The sequence below is a fragment of the Monodelphis domestica genome, chromosome 6 (genome assembly GCF_027887165.1).
Source record: "Monodelphis domestica isolate mMonDom1 chromosome 6, mMonDom1.pri, whole genome shotgun sequence".
In the NCBI taxonomy this organism is placed as follows: domain Eukaryota; kingdom Metazoa; phylum Chordata; class Mammalia; order Didelphimorphia; family Didelphidae; genus Monodelphis; species Monodelphis domestica.
The window spans coordinates 30,580,848-30,594,224 of NC_077232.1; the positions used below are offsets into that span (position 1 = coordinate 30,580,848).

Consider the following 13,377-nt stretch of genomic DNA (forward strand, 5'->3'; position numbering starts at 1 on the left):
CCTGGGTTCAAATCCTCACTCTGCTGCTCCCTATGCAATCTTGGGTAAGTGACTTTACTCTCTAGGTCTCAGTTTCCTTCTGAGTAAAATGAAGTGGTGGGACTAGATGATCTCCAAGGATCCTTCCAGCTTTCAGTTTGGGGTTCCTATAATGGCCTAGGATGAATAAGTCTGGGAAGGATAGTGAAGAACAAAGGGGAGAAGGGGGCCAAGTTCTCCTTGTAGCTCCAGCTGGCACCAGTGAGCCCCTCCCGACGGATGCCTCCTGTCACAGCCCAATAGTGGATAGTGCCAGAGGATCTCAGCCGGCAAACAGAGGCTGGCCCCTAAGTGGCATATGGGTGGGCACAAGAGCTTCTTTATCAATGCCAGGAAGATGAATGGCTGCTCTATGCCCACTAGAGGCCCAGGGACTGAGGTAACATGGGATGCTTGATGTGTGATGCCACTCCCAGGGGTTCTGGGGCCCAGTCAGTCTTCCCTGCTGTCTAGGTTGAATCCCAAAGACCTCTTTTTGGGGATTTTCCCTGTAGATTTTAGACTTGGGATGGAATCGAATTTTTCAATCCCATGGGGATCTAGAAATGACCTAACACAATGCTTTCCTCTAGCGTATACATTGCTTCATCTGAGATTTGTTTGCATGTTCTCTTTCCCCTTAAACTGTGAGTTTCTGTCTTTTGTCTTTCTTTGGATCCCTGGCACTTAGCACAGTGCCTGGCACATAATTGTTGAGGAATGTCTGTCTCTTCATGGCTCCCTTTGAGGTTTGTTTGGCAGAGATAAAGGAGTAGTTTAGCACTGACTTCTCATTTTTCGGTTGAGGAAAGTGAGGCAAATGGGGTAAAGTGATTTGCTCAGGGTCACCTAGCTGGGAAGTATCTTAAGGTCAGATTTGAACTCAGGAAGAGTCTTTTCCACTCCAAGCCTGGTGCTACCTTGCTGCCCTACCAGACACATCAGAAGTGATTAATAAATGCTTACTGAATAATTGACTAACAAAAGAAGGAACAAAAGGCTCAGAAAGCTTAATTGACAAGCAGAGGCATACAGCTAGCAAATCACAAAGATAAGATTCCAGTATTCCAGGACTGTGGACTCCAGGTGACTTTAGTAACCCAAATTCTCCCATTTGACAGATGGAGAGACCAAGTCTCAGGGAAAATAAGCAACTTGCCAGAGGAAATGAGGAGCAAAGATAGAAATTAAATCAAAAGACTTCTTTCCCCTGCCCTGGATCATTGCTTCTACCCGAAGGACATTTGGAAGATTTGGGAAGAGACCCAGAGGGCTGTGCCTCCTCCTGTAATAATCCATTCACTCATTTGGGGAATGAGGATTAGATCTGAAGGACCTGGGTTCAAATCTTGACTCTGGCATTTACTAGCTGCGAGATTTTGGCCAAATCACTCTCTCAAGGAGTGTTTCCTTATCTGTAATATTAAGAAGTTGGGTCAGGTGGCCTTTAAGATACCTTATAGCTCTAACTATATGAGAGAATTGGCAGCTAAGTGGTACAGTGGATAGAGCACCAGCCCTGGTGTCAGGAAGACTCATCTTCCTAAATTCAAATCTGGCCTTAGATACTTACTAGTTGTGTTACCCTGGACAAGTCACTTAACTCTGTTTGCCTCCGTTGTGCTTTCTATAAAATAAGCTGAAGAAGAAAATGACAAACCACTGCAGTATCTCTGCCAAGAAAAGCCCAAAGTGAGTCACGAAGAGTCAAACATGATAAAACTAAGCAACAACAAATGAGAAAATTACCCTCAGTACCCACAACACCAAGGGATTCAATGGCTAGCATCCATCCAACACAATATTTCCCTAGCAGGGAAGAGGGAGAGAGTAGTCCCACACTGTTTAGAGACGGATCAAAATGGAAACATCATGGCACAGATTTCCACTGTTTAGGACAACAGATACGACATTTCTAAAAGGTAACACGTGCCCTTATGGAGGGTAAATTAAATCATATTTCAAAGTAATTCAAAGAAGTATTTCATACAGAGGCAGCGAGGTAGCACAGTGGATAGAGTGCCAGGCCATGGGTTCGAATCTGGCCTCCGAGACTTCCTAGCTGGGCAGTCCTATACAAGGCACTTAACTCCCATTACCTACAGTTCTTCTGTTTTAGAACTGATACTAGGACAGAAAGTAAGAGTTGGAAAAAATTATTTATTGCATCCTAAGAACAATTCTGAGAAACTTGGGACAGTTTCTATGAACTGATGCAGAGCTAAGTAAGCCAAACTAGGAGGATAATGTGTGAAACAACCACAACAATGTAACATCAGATCCCTGAACAATAGAGAGTTCAGTGAACCGATGGGGAGAAGGCATCCCACTTTTTAGCCGAGAGGGGGCAGTCTGCAGTGTGGAGTAAGGCATGCATTGCCAGATGTGGCCAATGTATTAAGTCAGTTTACTTAACTGGACTTTCTTGCTACAAAAGAGCATTTGATAAGGGTTAGGAGGGAGTCTTTGAATAGTGACAGTGATATAAGAGAAACAATAATTTTTTAAAAAGTAATTCAATGATGGGGCAACTGGGTGGCTCAGTAGATTGAGAGCCAGGTCTACAGACAGGAAGTCCTGGGTTCAAATCTGACCTCAGATACTTCCTAGCTGTGTGACCCTGGGCAAGTCACTTCACCCCCATTACCTAGCCCTACCACTCTTCTGACTTAGAGCCAATACATACTATTGATTCTAAGATGGAAGGTCATTTTTAAACTAATGGGATAGTTTTGGTAAAGCAAAGAATCACTTTTATAAATGTGACTATTAGATTTCTTTGTGTGGAAAAGTACCAAATTTGTGGATCTGATGTGGGCGAGTGTCCAGCATTTTGGCCATGACAAATCCCAGAGTCAGATTCGGGCCCTTCCTTACCTCCACAGCCAATGACAGGCTCTAGGTGAAAGGTCGATGCTGTCCCAGGAGCTCGGTTCAGGGATACGCGATCAGTGTGTATCGATCAGGACCTCCCTGGCCATCCAAAGCAAATTCGCCTGTCGGGCGAAAGCAAGCCAACAATGACTCTTCCTCTAGACTGCCAATGGGAATCACAACGTGGCTCCCCCAACCCAACCCAACCCAACCAACTCTTTCCCAGTCTTTTCCATTGACCCTGAAGTTTATGCCACACGAGGATAATTTGTGATGTTGAGCCTAAAGACCAGAAATCACAAGGGCAGAAACCCCAGCTATAAATATCAGCAAGGTCGTCCCCTGAAGATTGCCCATGGAAGACCCCAAAGCCCTGGCTTGAGGTAAAGACATCTAATAATTAAAATATAATAAAATAATAAATAATATAATAGATAATATATAGTATCTATTATATTATTTATTATTTTAGTATATTTTATATAATATACATAATTATAATTATATATATATAAAATAAAATAAAAAATCTAATAAATAAAGCCAACATGGGGTGAGTCGCCTCTCATAGTAGTGAGTTTCCTCTCACTCAGAGTATTCAAGGAGAGACTAAATGACTAACAACTCATCTGCTATTATGTGGTGCGGACATTTGACCAGGGACCCGGTGACTCAGATGGCCATTTCCACCTCGGGGGGTTGATTCTGGGATGCAAACATTTGATGAGTCTGAATCTTGCTTATGTCAATGATTCTCCAACAGCCCTAATTTACCCTGCATCCTGGTGTCCAGCCCACATCTTGGATACGGGGATGGGTGGATGGGTGCTGAGCCAGCAACTACACCAACAGCAAGCTATCAGACACCCCTTGGGTCAAAAGGCCAAGGCACGGACACAAATGCCATTTCCCCACAGACTGTGGGATCCACCCCAGCCTCCAGGAGGCTGCACAAGGTGCTGAAGCAGGGGTACCTGGCTCTGCTTCTCCTACTCCCTTCCCTCCCCCTCTTCTCCCTCCTGGGCTCTGCTCCCTGCAGGGAAGGAGCCAACCCCAGCCAGGCAAGTACTTGTTTCACTAGCCAGCAAAATGCAAATGTCATTAGCGTGCCCAAGCTGGCGGGCGCTAATGTCACGCCAGACGGCACGGAATGAGGATCCTGTCGGCGGGCAGATTGGGGGAAGTATCTCTTCCAGCTCCTAGCTCATCCCCCCGAGAAGTGTGATTTCAGGCTTTTTCTCCCAAAGAGCTAAATAAATAAATAAATAAATGGCTGTATGGAGTTAAGTAGTAAAAACTACGACTGTGTTAACACCACCGTGACTTACAGCTTGACATCCTCCCAGTGCCAGTACTTGAGCTCACTCCCCTCCCCCCCTCCTTAATTCCCCCCTCTCTCCCCCTTGCCCATCTCTTATCTCTGTCTCTATTCATCTTCTCTCTCTTTCCTTCACTCCTCTCTGTCTGTCTCTTCCTCCACGTCTGTCCCTCTATCTCTTTTTCTAAGACTCTCCTCCCCCTCTCTCCCTGTCATTGTCTCTTTGTGTTCCCTCCTTCTTCCCCTTCTTTGGCATGCATTGTTTCATCTGAAGAATCACATTAGGATTAGGGATGCAAAGGCTTGGCAACTCATGTAGTTCAACCCCTTCAATTTACAAGGGGGAAACTGAGGCTCAGTGAGGGTGAAGTCAGCTGCCCAAGTTCGCACAGCTACCAAGTGGCAAGGTCATGATTAGAACTCAGATGTCTGGACTCTAAACACGTCAACGCCTTTGGAGAGCAGACAGAGAGTGGGTAGATCACTGGGGCTAGAATTCTGGTTCTACACTGGGCAAGTCATTTATGTTCTCCAGGACTCAGTTTTCCACATCTGTGGAATAAAAACAGTTGAACTAGATAACTCCCAGCTCTAAATCCTATGATGCCATAATTGTAACAGTAGTTACAATTCCAATTCCATCCCTGATTTGATGCCCCCAGTTCTTCCCAGTGTAGGTCTAGCTATTTGCTCTTGCCCATCAATGACATTCCATCTGTTGCTTTTGTAACTTTGTGCAGGAGGTCTCTCACATCAGGAATGTCCACCTGCCTCACCTTTGCCTCTCAGAATCACTAACTTCCTTCGAAGCTCGCTCTGGGTACCACCCTTCCTGATTCAGAGCTGTTTTCTCCTTCCTTAATACAGAGAGGTAGAGTTCTTTGGCTGGGCTTGGGATGTTGTAAGGCTAGAGGGCTCCAGGTGGGAAACTTCATCTCTTATCAGAGATGGGCACTTAGCATCTCAGAAGGTTGCTTGGGGCCCTGAGGAGGAAAGTGATTTACCCACTGTCTCCCAGTTAGTACATAAGACTATAATTCCATCCTTCCTGACTCTAATAGAAGCCAGTTTTCTATCTATTATGTCTGACCAAACCACTATTACTTTGTATACATTTTATATTGGAGTCTCTGTATATCATCCAGTAGAATGTAAACTCCTTGCAGGCTAGGAGGATTTTGTTTTTGTCTTTGTATCCGCAGCACCTAGCACAGTGTTCCACATAGGAGAGGAGCTTAATAAATGATGAATGAATCTTTAGTTACCAAAAGTCAAAGCAGGTAGGATTTGGGAGACCTTTTATGCTGACTGGCCTAATAGTCATATTCTCTCCACAAAAAGGTAAGATAAGGCGGAGGTTCTGCAAAGAAACAAACCAGTTGATGAGGAACATTCCAGGGTCACAAGAACTCAGTCCAAGAACTCAGACTCGATTAGGAAGGAATGGCTCAAGTCAAAACTCAATCTGGGCACCCTATGGGAACCATAGCCCAGCCTGGGCACTGTCAGAAGGAACATCTTGCCCAGCTTCAGCCCCAAACCCTGCTCTATAACCTGGCAGATTTCTTCACTAGGGAAAGTGTCCCCTGACATTCTGCCTGTGTTTTCCTTGGCTCTATTTTATTCCATTATCTTTCTGGCTCTAAATGAGCTCAAGAGTCAGAATGAGGGGGAGGTCTTGTAGATATATCCAAGCTGGAAGGGAGTTGGCCTTTAAAGCAAACAAACAAACAAACAAACAAACAACTTCAGTGCTTCCGCTAAAGCCCTGATGGAGAAATGATCTGGCTAAGAAAAATAACTTCTATTCCTGGAGAAAGTTAACTGTACAAAGTCTTTTCTCACCACAAGCCTCTGTAGTAAGCAATATGAGGATTATTATTGCCATTCTATAGAGGGGGAAACTGAGGATCAGTTAAGGTTAAGTGATTTTCTGGGAGTCACAGTGCTAGGAAGTATCAGAGGTAGGCCTGAAAACCAGCTTTTCTGGGTCCCAACCCAGCACCGCCACATCCGTCTTCACCACCTTCTTCAATGTGGAGTAAACTAATTCTGTCATTTCATAGCTGTGGACAGCTCCCAGAGAGGGCCTTATTCTCCCAGTCTGAACTGCCCCTTGCAAAGCCTCACTTGGTCCTGGTCAAGTCACCTGTTGACCCCAGTTCTTCATCTATAAAATGAACTAGAGAAGGAAATGACAAACCCCTCCATAATCTCTGGCAAGAAATTCATAAAGGGGATCATGGAAAGTCCCACCCAACTGAACAACATAAGTACTATTATTGTGTACGTTGTGAGTCATAGTCAGGATTTGAATTCAGGTCCTCTACCTCTAAATTCATCATTTGAGGAACTCTCAGCTGACCACTGTTTCCTGAGTGAGCAAGGTCAAGCTTCACAGACCAGGGGGTGGGAGGGATAGAATCATTCAGGCGCCAGGCTTTGAGCCCAGGTCTTAGCAGGATGCAAGATGAAATGCAGGGAAGGAGGTCCTGGCCAAGGCCCACCCCCATCCCCTAGAAGAAGAAAACACAAATCTTTCCTCTAGGGCTGCCATCCTTCCTGGAATCTCTTCTTCTCCTTCTTAGAGATTCACAAGAAAAATGACTCACATTTCTATGGCGTCGGACAGTCACAAAGAGCGCCCTGCTCATTCCTCTCCCTTATGTCTGTCACGGCATAAACATTGAGGGCAGCTGCTAAGAATTCATTGCCGGCATCATCAGTGAAAAGCAGCATACAGGGCACTAAAGGATACTGGGCTGGTTTTCTGGGCCTGGCTCCCCAAGAAGAAAGGCTTCCGGAAGGCCATAGCACCCCCGTCCGTATCTCTCCTGCCTTGCCCCTGCCTCACACTTCCCAGCAGAGGACAAGAATGCCCGTCTCTTAATGCCAGTAAGAAACCTCAGCTTCCATCTATGCTGGGCTCTCCACTCCTGCCCCCAACTGCTGGGGCCTCCTTTCCCTCCTGAGGTCATCATGCATCTATGCTGTAAGTCTCGAGAATATTCCTAGCTGCATACAGGTAGAAGACGAGTTTCTCGAGGGCAGGGGCTGTTTCACTCTTGACATTTTATCCCTGGCACCTGGCACAGTGGCTGGCATATAGAAGTGACTTAATAGATGCTTAGCAGTTGACTGGCTGCCCAGAGTCCCAAACTCCCATGCCAACTCCCAGGAGGCTCTGCTTTAGACCTAAACAATCACAGGATGGAAAAAAGAGAAAGGCATTTTAGGAGATGAAATATCAGGGACAGCTAGACGACAACTATTTGGATAATAGCCAGGCCTAGAGATGGGGGGTCCTGGGTTCAAATTTAGCCTCAAAGACCTCCTAGCTGTGTGACCCTGGGCAAGTCACTTAACCCCCACTCCCTAACCCTTACTACTCTTCTGCCTTAGAACCAATATATAGTATTGATTCTAAGATAGAAGGTAAGGGTTAAAAAAAGGAAGGCGGAATATTAGAACTAGAAAGGACCTTAGAAGTTACATTAGGATATCCGATCCAGACAGGACTTAAGGTCACAGAATGTCAAAGCTAGAACATAGAATGTAGGAGCTTGGAAATACCTCAGACCACATCATTTCAGAGCTAAGAGTAACTCTAGAATACAGAATGAGAACTGGAAGAGACAGCAGAACATGGGATATTAAAACTCAGAATATTAAGGCTGGAAAAAGACCTTAGAACAAAGTTATAAGGTTGGAAGGGAACTCAAGAGCATTGATGATATGAACGCCAGAGCTGGAAGGGACCTTAGAACAGAGAAGGTTGAAGTTTGGAAGATCTTTAGAAGTCATATTTGGAAAGGGCCTTAGAACTATGAATGTCAGAGCTTGGAGAGACCTTAGAACAAATGTCACCACGAGGAGGGACCACAAAACATCTAATGTCAGATGGGAAGGACCTTAGAGCATGTCACCACTGAGAGGGACCTTAGACCATTGAAAGTCAGAGATCAGAAAGATCTTAGAACCTAGGATATTAGAACTTAAGAGTGCTGAGCCTGGGAGGAACCTTAGAACAAAGAATGCTGAAATTGGAAGGGAATTCAGAGCACTGAAAATTGAATCAGTGAAAGTTGAAAGAGACCTTGGGACACCAGAATGTTGGGGCTGGAAGGAGCCTAGAACATAGACTATCAGAGCTGGAAGGGGATTTAGCAATCTCTTTCATTTTAGTGATGGGAGCCCAGGGAGGGAAAGGAAGTTCCTTTCACATAAATATTATGCAGCAAAACCAAGATTCGAACTCATATCCCCAATACCATTTCTGGCTCTATTTCATCCCAGCGCAGTGCCTTATCTTGGAGCCTCTGGGAAGCCAAGACCTTCAGACCATCTCTGTCCCCAGCTTCTGGACCCTCCTGCCCCCAGGGGTCTCCCACTCTGCACCCTGGACTTGGAGTCAAAAGTTTCTGAGCCAAAGTTTCCCCCTGGATATAAGAAAGAGCATAAATCCACACTGCATGCCTAAGAGAACTATTGTGATTGGCAAACTAGAGAAATGTGGAATATAATGACATTTTCATTACTCCTGAGATGTTATAAGGATAAGACAAGGCAAACCAAGGCTGAAGGCAGATTTTCTTCTACAAGAAATGTCATTGATTAAGTGATAGAGGAAAAAAGAAATCAAACAATAAACCAGTCCTTGGGGTGGAGGGGGGTGCAGTGTCATGTAGCTGAGAAATTGGATTTTGGCTTCATTCATAAGACAGCAAGGAGGAAGATGAGAAGAGGGAGAAGGAAGAGGAGGAAAAGAATGGGAAGGACAGGAGGAGGGAGAAGAGGAAGGAAGGAGAAAGGAAGAGGGGGGAGCAGGAGGGAGAGAGGAAGAAGGGAGGGAAGGGGGAAGAAGAGAAGGAAGAAAAGAAGAACAAAAGCAAAAGAAACCCACAGAAGGAAGAGAACAAATCCCCTGGTGACAAACAGAGACTTGGGCAGGATCTAATGGGCTCCCACGTCTGCCTCCAGGGCCAGATGCCCAACTTGGCTCTATCAGCTCTGACAGCTGCCAGGGAAGGGGAACAGCAGGAGGGAGTCTTGGTATTGCCTGGGCTCTGGCCACAGGGGCCATGATGACAGCCCAGGAATCCAGAGGTTGGGGAAGGAGGGTAGATGGAGCCAGGCTTATTCAGTGGGCTTCTGGGAGAAGCTGTGGCGGGGCCAGGGAAATCCCCAGCTGGGTCAGTAATAATTTCTGGGAGTGGGAAGTCATCTGAGGATGATTTATGCTCCTGAGGTCTCTTAGATAGGAGCTGAAGTCCTTCTTTCTAAGTCTTCCTGCCAAGGCCTACTAAAATGTCAGCAACTACTATGATAAAAATGAAGTAAGATAGCCTAGAGGGACAATCCCTGCTTTGGCAGTCAATATATCTAAGTCTAGATCTCTTCCTTACAGCATGACCCTGGGCAGGTCATTGCCTCTTACCCCAGCCCTTGGTTTTCTTATCTGTTCAAAGAAAAGTTTGACCTAGAGATTATTTCTGAGACCATTTCTGATTCTAAATCCTATGATCCCAATTTTTTAAATTATAATTTTTGGAAAGGAAATAAGCATTTACTTGTTATTGAAAAAAACTGAAAATCAAAGCTAAAAGGAACTTGGAAACAGAATATCGGAGCTTGAAAGAGTCTAGAACAGACCACTGGAGCTGGGAGGAAAGCTCGAGGTTCTCCTAGATCAACTCCTTAATACTTACTATTAAGGTAGTAATGTGAAGTAAGGACTGCTATGGCCCTTATGGACATTGTTTAGATGGGTGAAAGACTTTGGGCACAGCTAGGTGCAGGTAGGTAGTTCAGTGGATAGGGCGCAAAGCTTGGAGTCAGGAAGACCTGAGTTTAAATCCAGCTTCAGTAACTGAACAGTTGTACGACCCTGGACAGTTACTGAACCCATTTGCCTCAGTTTTATTTTCTGTATAATAGGGACAATGATATCACCTTCCTCCTAGGGTTTTTATTGAGAAAATGAGATCATTTTGAGCACTCAGCACATAGAAAATGCTCTATAAATGTTGTTATTATCATTATCTTGAGGGCTGATTAGATCCTTCCCTCCACAACCTCTCCAACTCAGATGTTCTCCCCGCTCCCAGTCTATGGATTCCATCCTAACAGCGTGTTACTTGCACTGAGTAGGGATGCAATAAAAGCTTGTTGAATTGATAGTGGAATGGGAAGTGGACATGGAAATAGAAAATGGAAAATCTAAGATGAAGAGAATTTTGTGATTTGCAGAGACCAACAGAGGTTACATGACATCGTACGGAGCAGAAATGGGACTTGGACTCCACTTGGTTTCCATGTGAATTTGAGCAGTGACTTAACCTTCCTGAGCCTCACTACCCTTCTGTTGAAGGTCTCTTCTAGCTCAGAGATTCTATGATCCCATCTTGCCATGATTTCTCCCATGAAAACATACTCCGTGAAGTTGATCACTGTGAATAAGCCCCTGGACAAGGTGTTCCACCCACCCGGCCAGACTCTTAAACCAACACAGAATGCAACTACGGGCTTTTCCTTCCGACCTTTAGCAGCGTGTTAATCCCCATCATAGACTGAGGCTCTCTGCAATCGCACGGCAATGGCAGCACAATGTTATGGCTGCCAAATGGACCCCCAACACCAAACTGTCTGGATGGAAGCTGTGCTGAACCGAAGGGACAGATTACCATCCCCAAGCAAACCCAGACTGCCCAGTGACCCTTCATTTGCAGAGCATCAGCCAAAGACCATGAAGTTCTTTCTATCCTTAATCCACAGCTGCGTGAGATCATCACCCTTTGACATTGGCAGTCAGATAGGGCAAGTAGAAACCAAGGTCAGGGAAAGGAAAGTTCTAGATAAAAGCGATCTTTCTGTCCAGTCTTCCCAGAAGGGCAAGGAACCAGATTCTAGCAGCTCCCAGGAGAGGAAACACTCAGACAGAATCACACTCCTGGAATGGGACCTACTTGACTCTTCAGTCTGTCTCCATTGGGGAAAGCTAATCTGGCATTCCAAGATGGCAGAGGATAAAGGCTGAACTGAACTGAGAGCCCTGGGTTCTAAATTCAAATCCCATAGCTGCCACATATGAGTTGTGTGACCTTGGGCAGGTCCCTTAACTTCCGGTTCTCTCTCTATAAAATGAAGGAGTTAGACTAGACGGACTCTGAGGTTCCTTAAAATCTATGCCCCTCGGGGGCAGCTGGGTAGCTCAGTGGATTGAGAACCAGGCCTAGAGACGGGAGGTCCTAGGTTCAAATCCGGCCTCAGCCACTTCCTAGCTGTGTGACCCTGGGCAAGTCACTTGACCCCCATTGCCTAGCCCTTACCACTCTTCTGCCTTGGAGCCAATACACAGTATTGACTCCAAGATGGAAGGTAAGGGTTTATTTAAAAAAAAAAAATCTATGCCCCTCGGGGGCAGCTGGGTAGCTCAGTGGATTGAGAACCAGGCCTAGAAACGGGAGGTCCTAGGTTCAAATCTGGCCTCAGACACTTCCTAGCTGTGTGACCCTGGGCAAGTCACTTGACCCCCATTGCCTAGCTCTTACCACTCTTCTGCCTTGGAGCCAATACACAGTATTGACTCCAAGACCGAAGGTAAGGGTTATAAAAAAAAAAATCTATGCTCCTCTAAGTGTAGTCCTCTACTTAATATTCCAAATTCCAAATTATTTCCCAGAATAATTGCCAGAATAATAAATAGGGCATTAGCGCTAGCTTTCAGGCTCTCTAGACTCTTCCCACTTCAGGGATGGCTGAGAAGGCAACAGAGACAGGAATATTGGCCGGAAGTGAAAGAAGAAACATAACCCTACAGATGCAGGGTCCTGGTTTATCTCTGTACAGTTCAACCCATCGGGCTGCCTCCTCTGAAACAGACACATGGAAATGAGCTCTATTCACGGGTCATTGCAAGTCTATCCATGTCTGAGCTTCTGGACGCGCATGTTCACCAAGCAGATGCTTAATTATAACCTGGGCATTATTAATCAACACGATTAATACACATAGCCTACCAGGTAATTAGTTTGCAATTACATCGAAGCAAAAGATTTTATTGCCAAGTGTTTGCTAATTAGTCAGGCTTTCCAGAGGACAGGTAAAATTGAAGGCAATTTTTCTTTCTTTCAAAACAAAATACCCCAAACCCTCTTTCCCTGTCCTCTCATTAATCTCCAGGGCCCGTGTTTCCAGTTGAAGGGAGAGCCCAGGGAGCAGCTGGAGGAGGGATTTCCCCAAGGTCCATCTTCTCCCTACCCCCAATCCCACAGATGTGAATTCTAATTGGCTTAGACTCCTATTGGGGGCTTGATGGTAGAAATTTGCATTATGGCTCCTTCATCTCCTCTCTGGTTTCCTTCTATGGGAGATGTTCATTCTTGGCAGTAACAAATGACTCGTACATTCACCCTCATATTAGGAACTTGTCTTGATATGAGGTTGGTCTGGTATATTGGAAACCACCCTGAAGTCAAGAGTCAAAGGACCTGAGTTCAAATCCTAGCATTTGCTATTGACTTTATGATCTTGAGCAAGCCCTGTAACCATTCCTGGCCTTAGTTTCCTCAGCTATTAAATGAGGTTGCTGTAGATGGCCTCTGACAGCTCTCCTAGCTCTAGAACTACCATTGCTCTCTGATTTCCTCCCCCAGAAGAGAGGCCTTTGGATTACAGTGATCCCTCACCTATTGTAGGAGTTACGTTCCAGAGACTCCCTCAAAAGGTGAAAATTTCCCAAGTAGTAGCATTCTATTTATTTTATTATTTATATATTTTTAAGGCTTTATAAACCCTCCCCACTCTCCTATAAACCTTTTCTACAGTCTTATTAACCTTTCCCACTTTCTTATAAACACTGAGCCAATTGGCACCCAGGATATAGAACAGAGTGCTATGGTTGGTCACCTTTAATTCCATCAGTCAATAGTGTGCCAGGTACGATCTCATGTTGGCAAACTTGTGCATATACTAGTAGTGGCATATACTGCATTTCTATTGTTTACACTATAATATTCATCTACAAAATCCCACAATATAGCGAAAACTCCACTATACAGAATTAGATTTTTTTTAAACCTCCAATACAGTGAAGCTGCAATAAGTGGACCACGATATATAGCAAAGGATGGCTGTACATGAATTCTGAGGTTCCTTCTCATTCAAAA

General features: G+C 45.0%; 1 protein-coding gene across 2 annotated transcripts in view; it reads right to left on the reverse strand.

Annotated features, from left to right (window-relative positions):
* The window catches only part of TSPAN18 (tetraspanin 18), a 207,118-nt gene that overhangs the window by 87,015 nt on the left and 106,726 nt on the right, over positions 1-13,377 (reverse strand). Inside the window, exon 2 of one of the 2 annotated variants that reach the window (XM_056801914.1) lies at positions 2,896-3,014. The exons of the other annotated variant lie outside the window; for it this stretch is intronic. The gene's annotated coding sequence lies outside the window, so the exon portion shown is untranslated. The remainder of the gene's footprint in view (positions 1-2,895; positions 3,015-13,377) is intronic. 2 annotated transcript variants of the gene reach the window in all.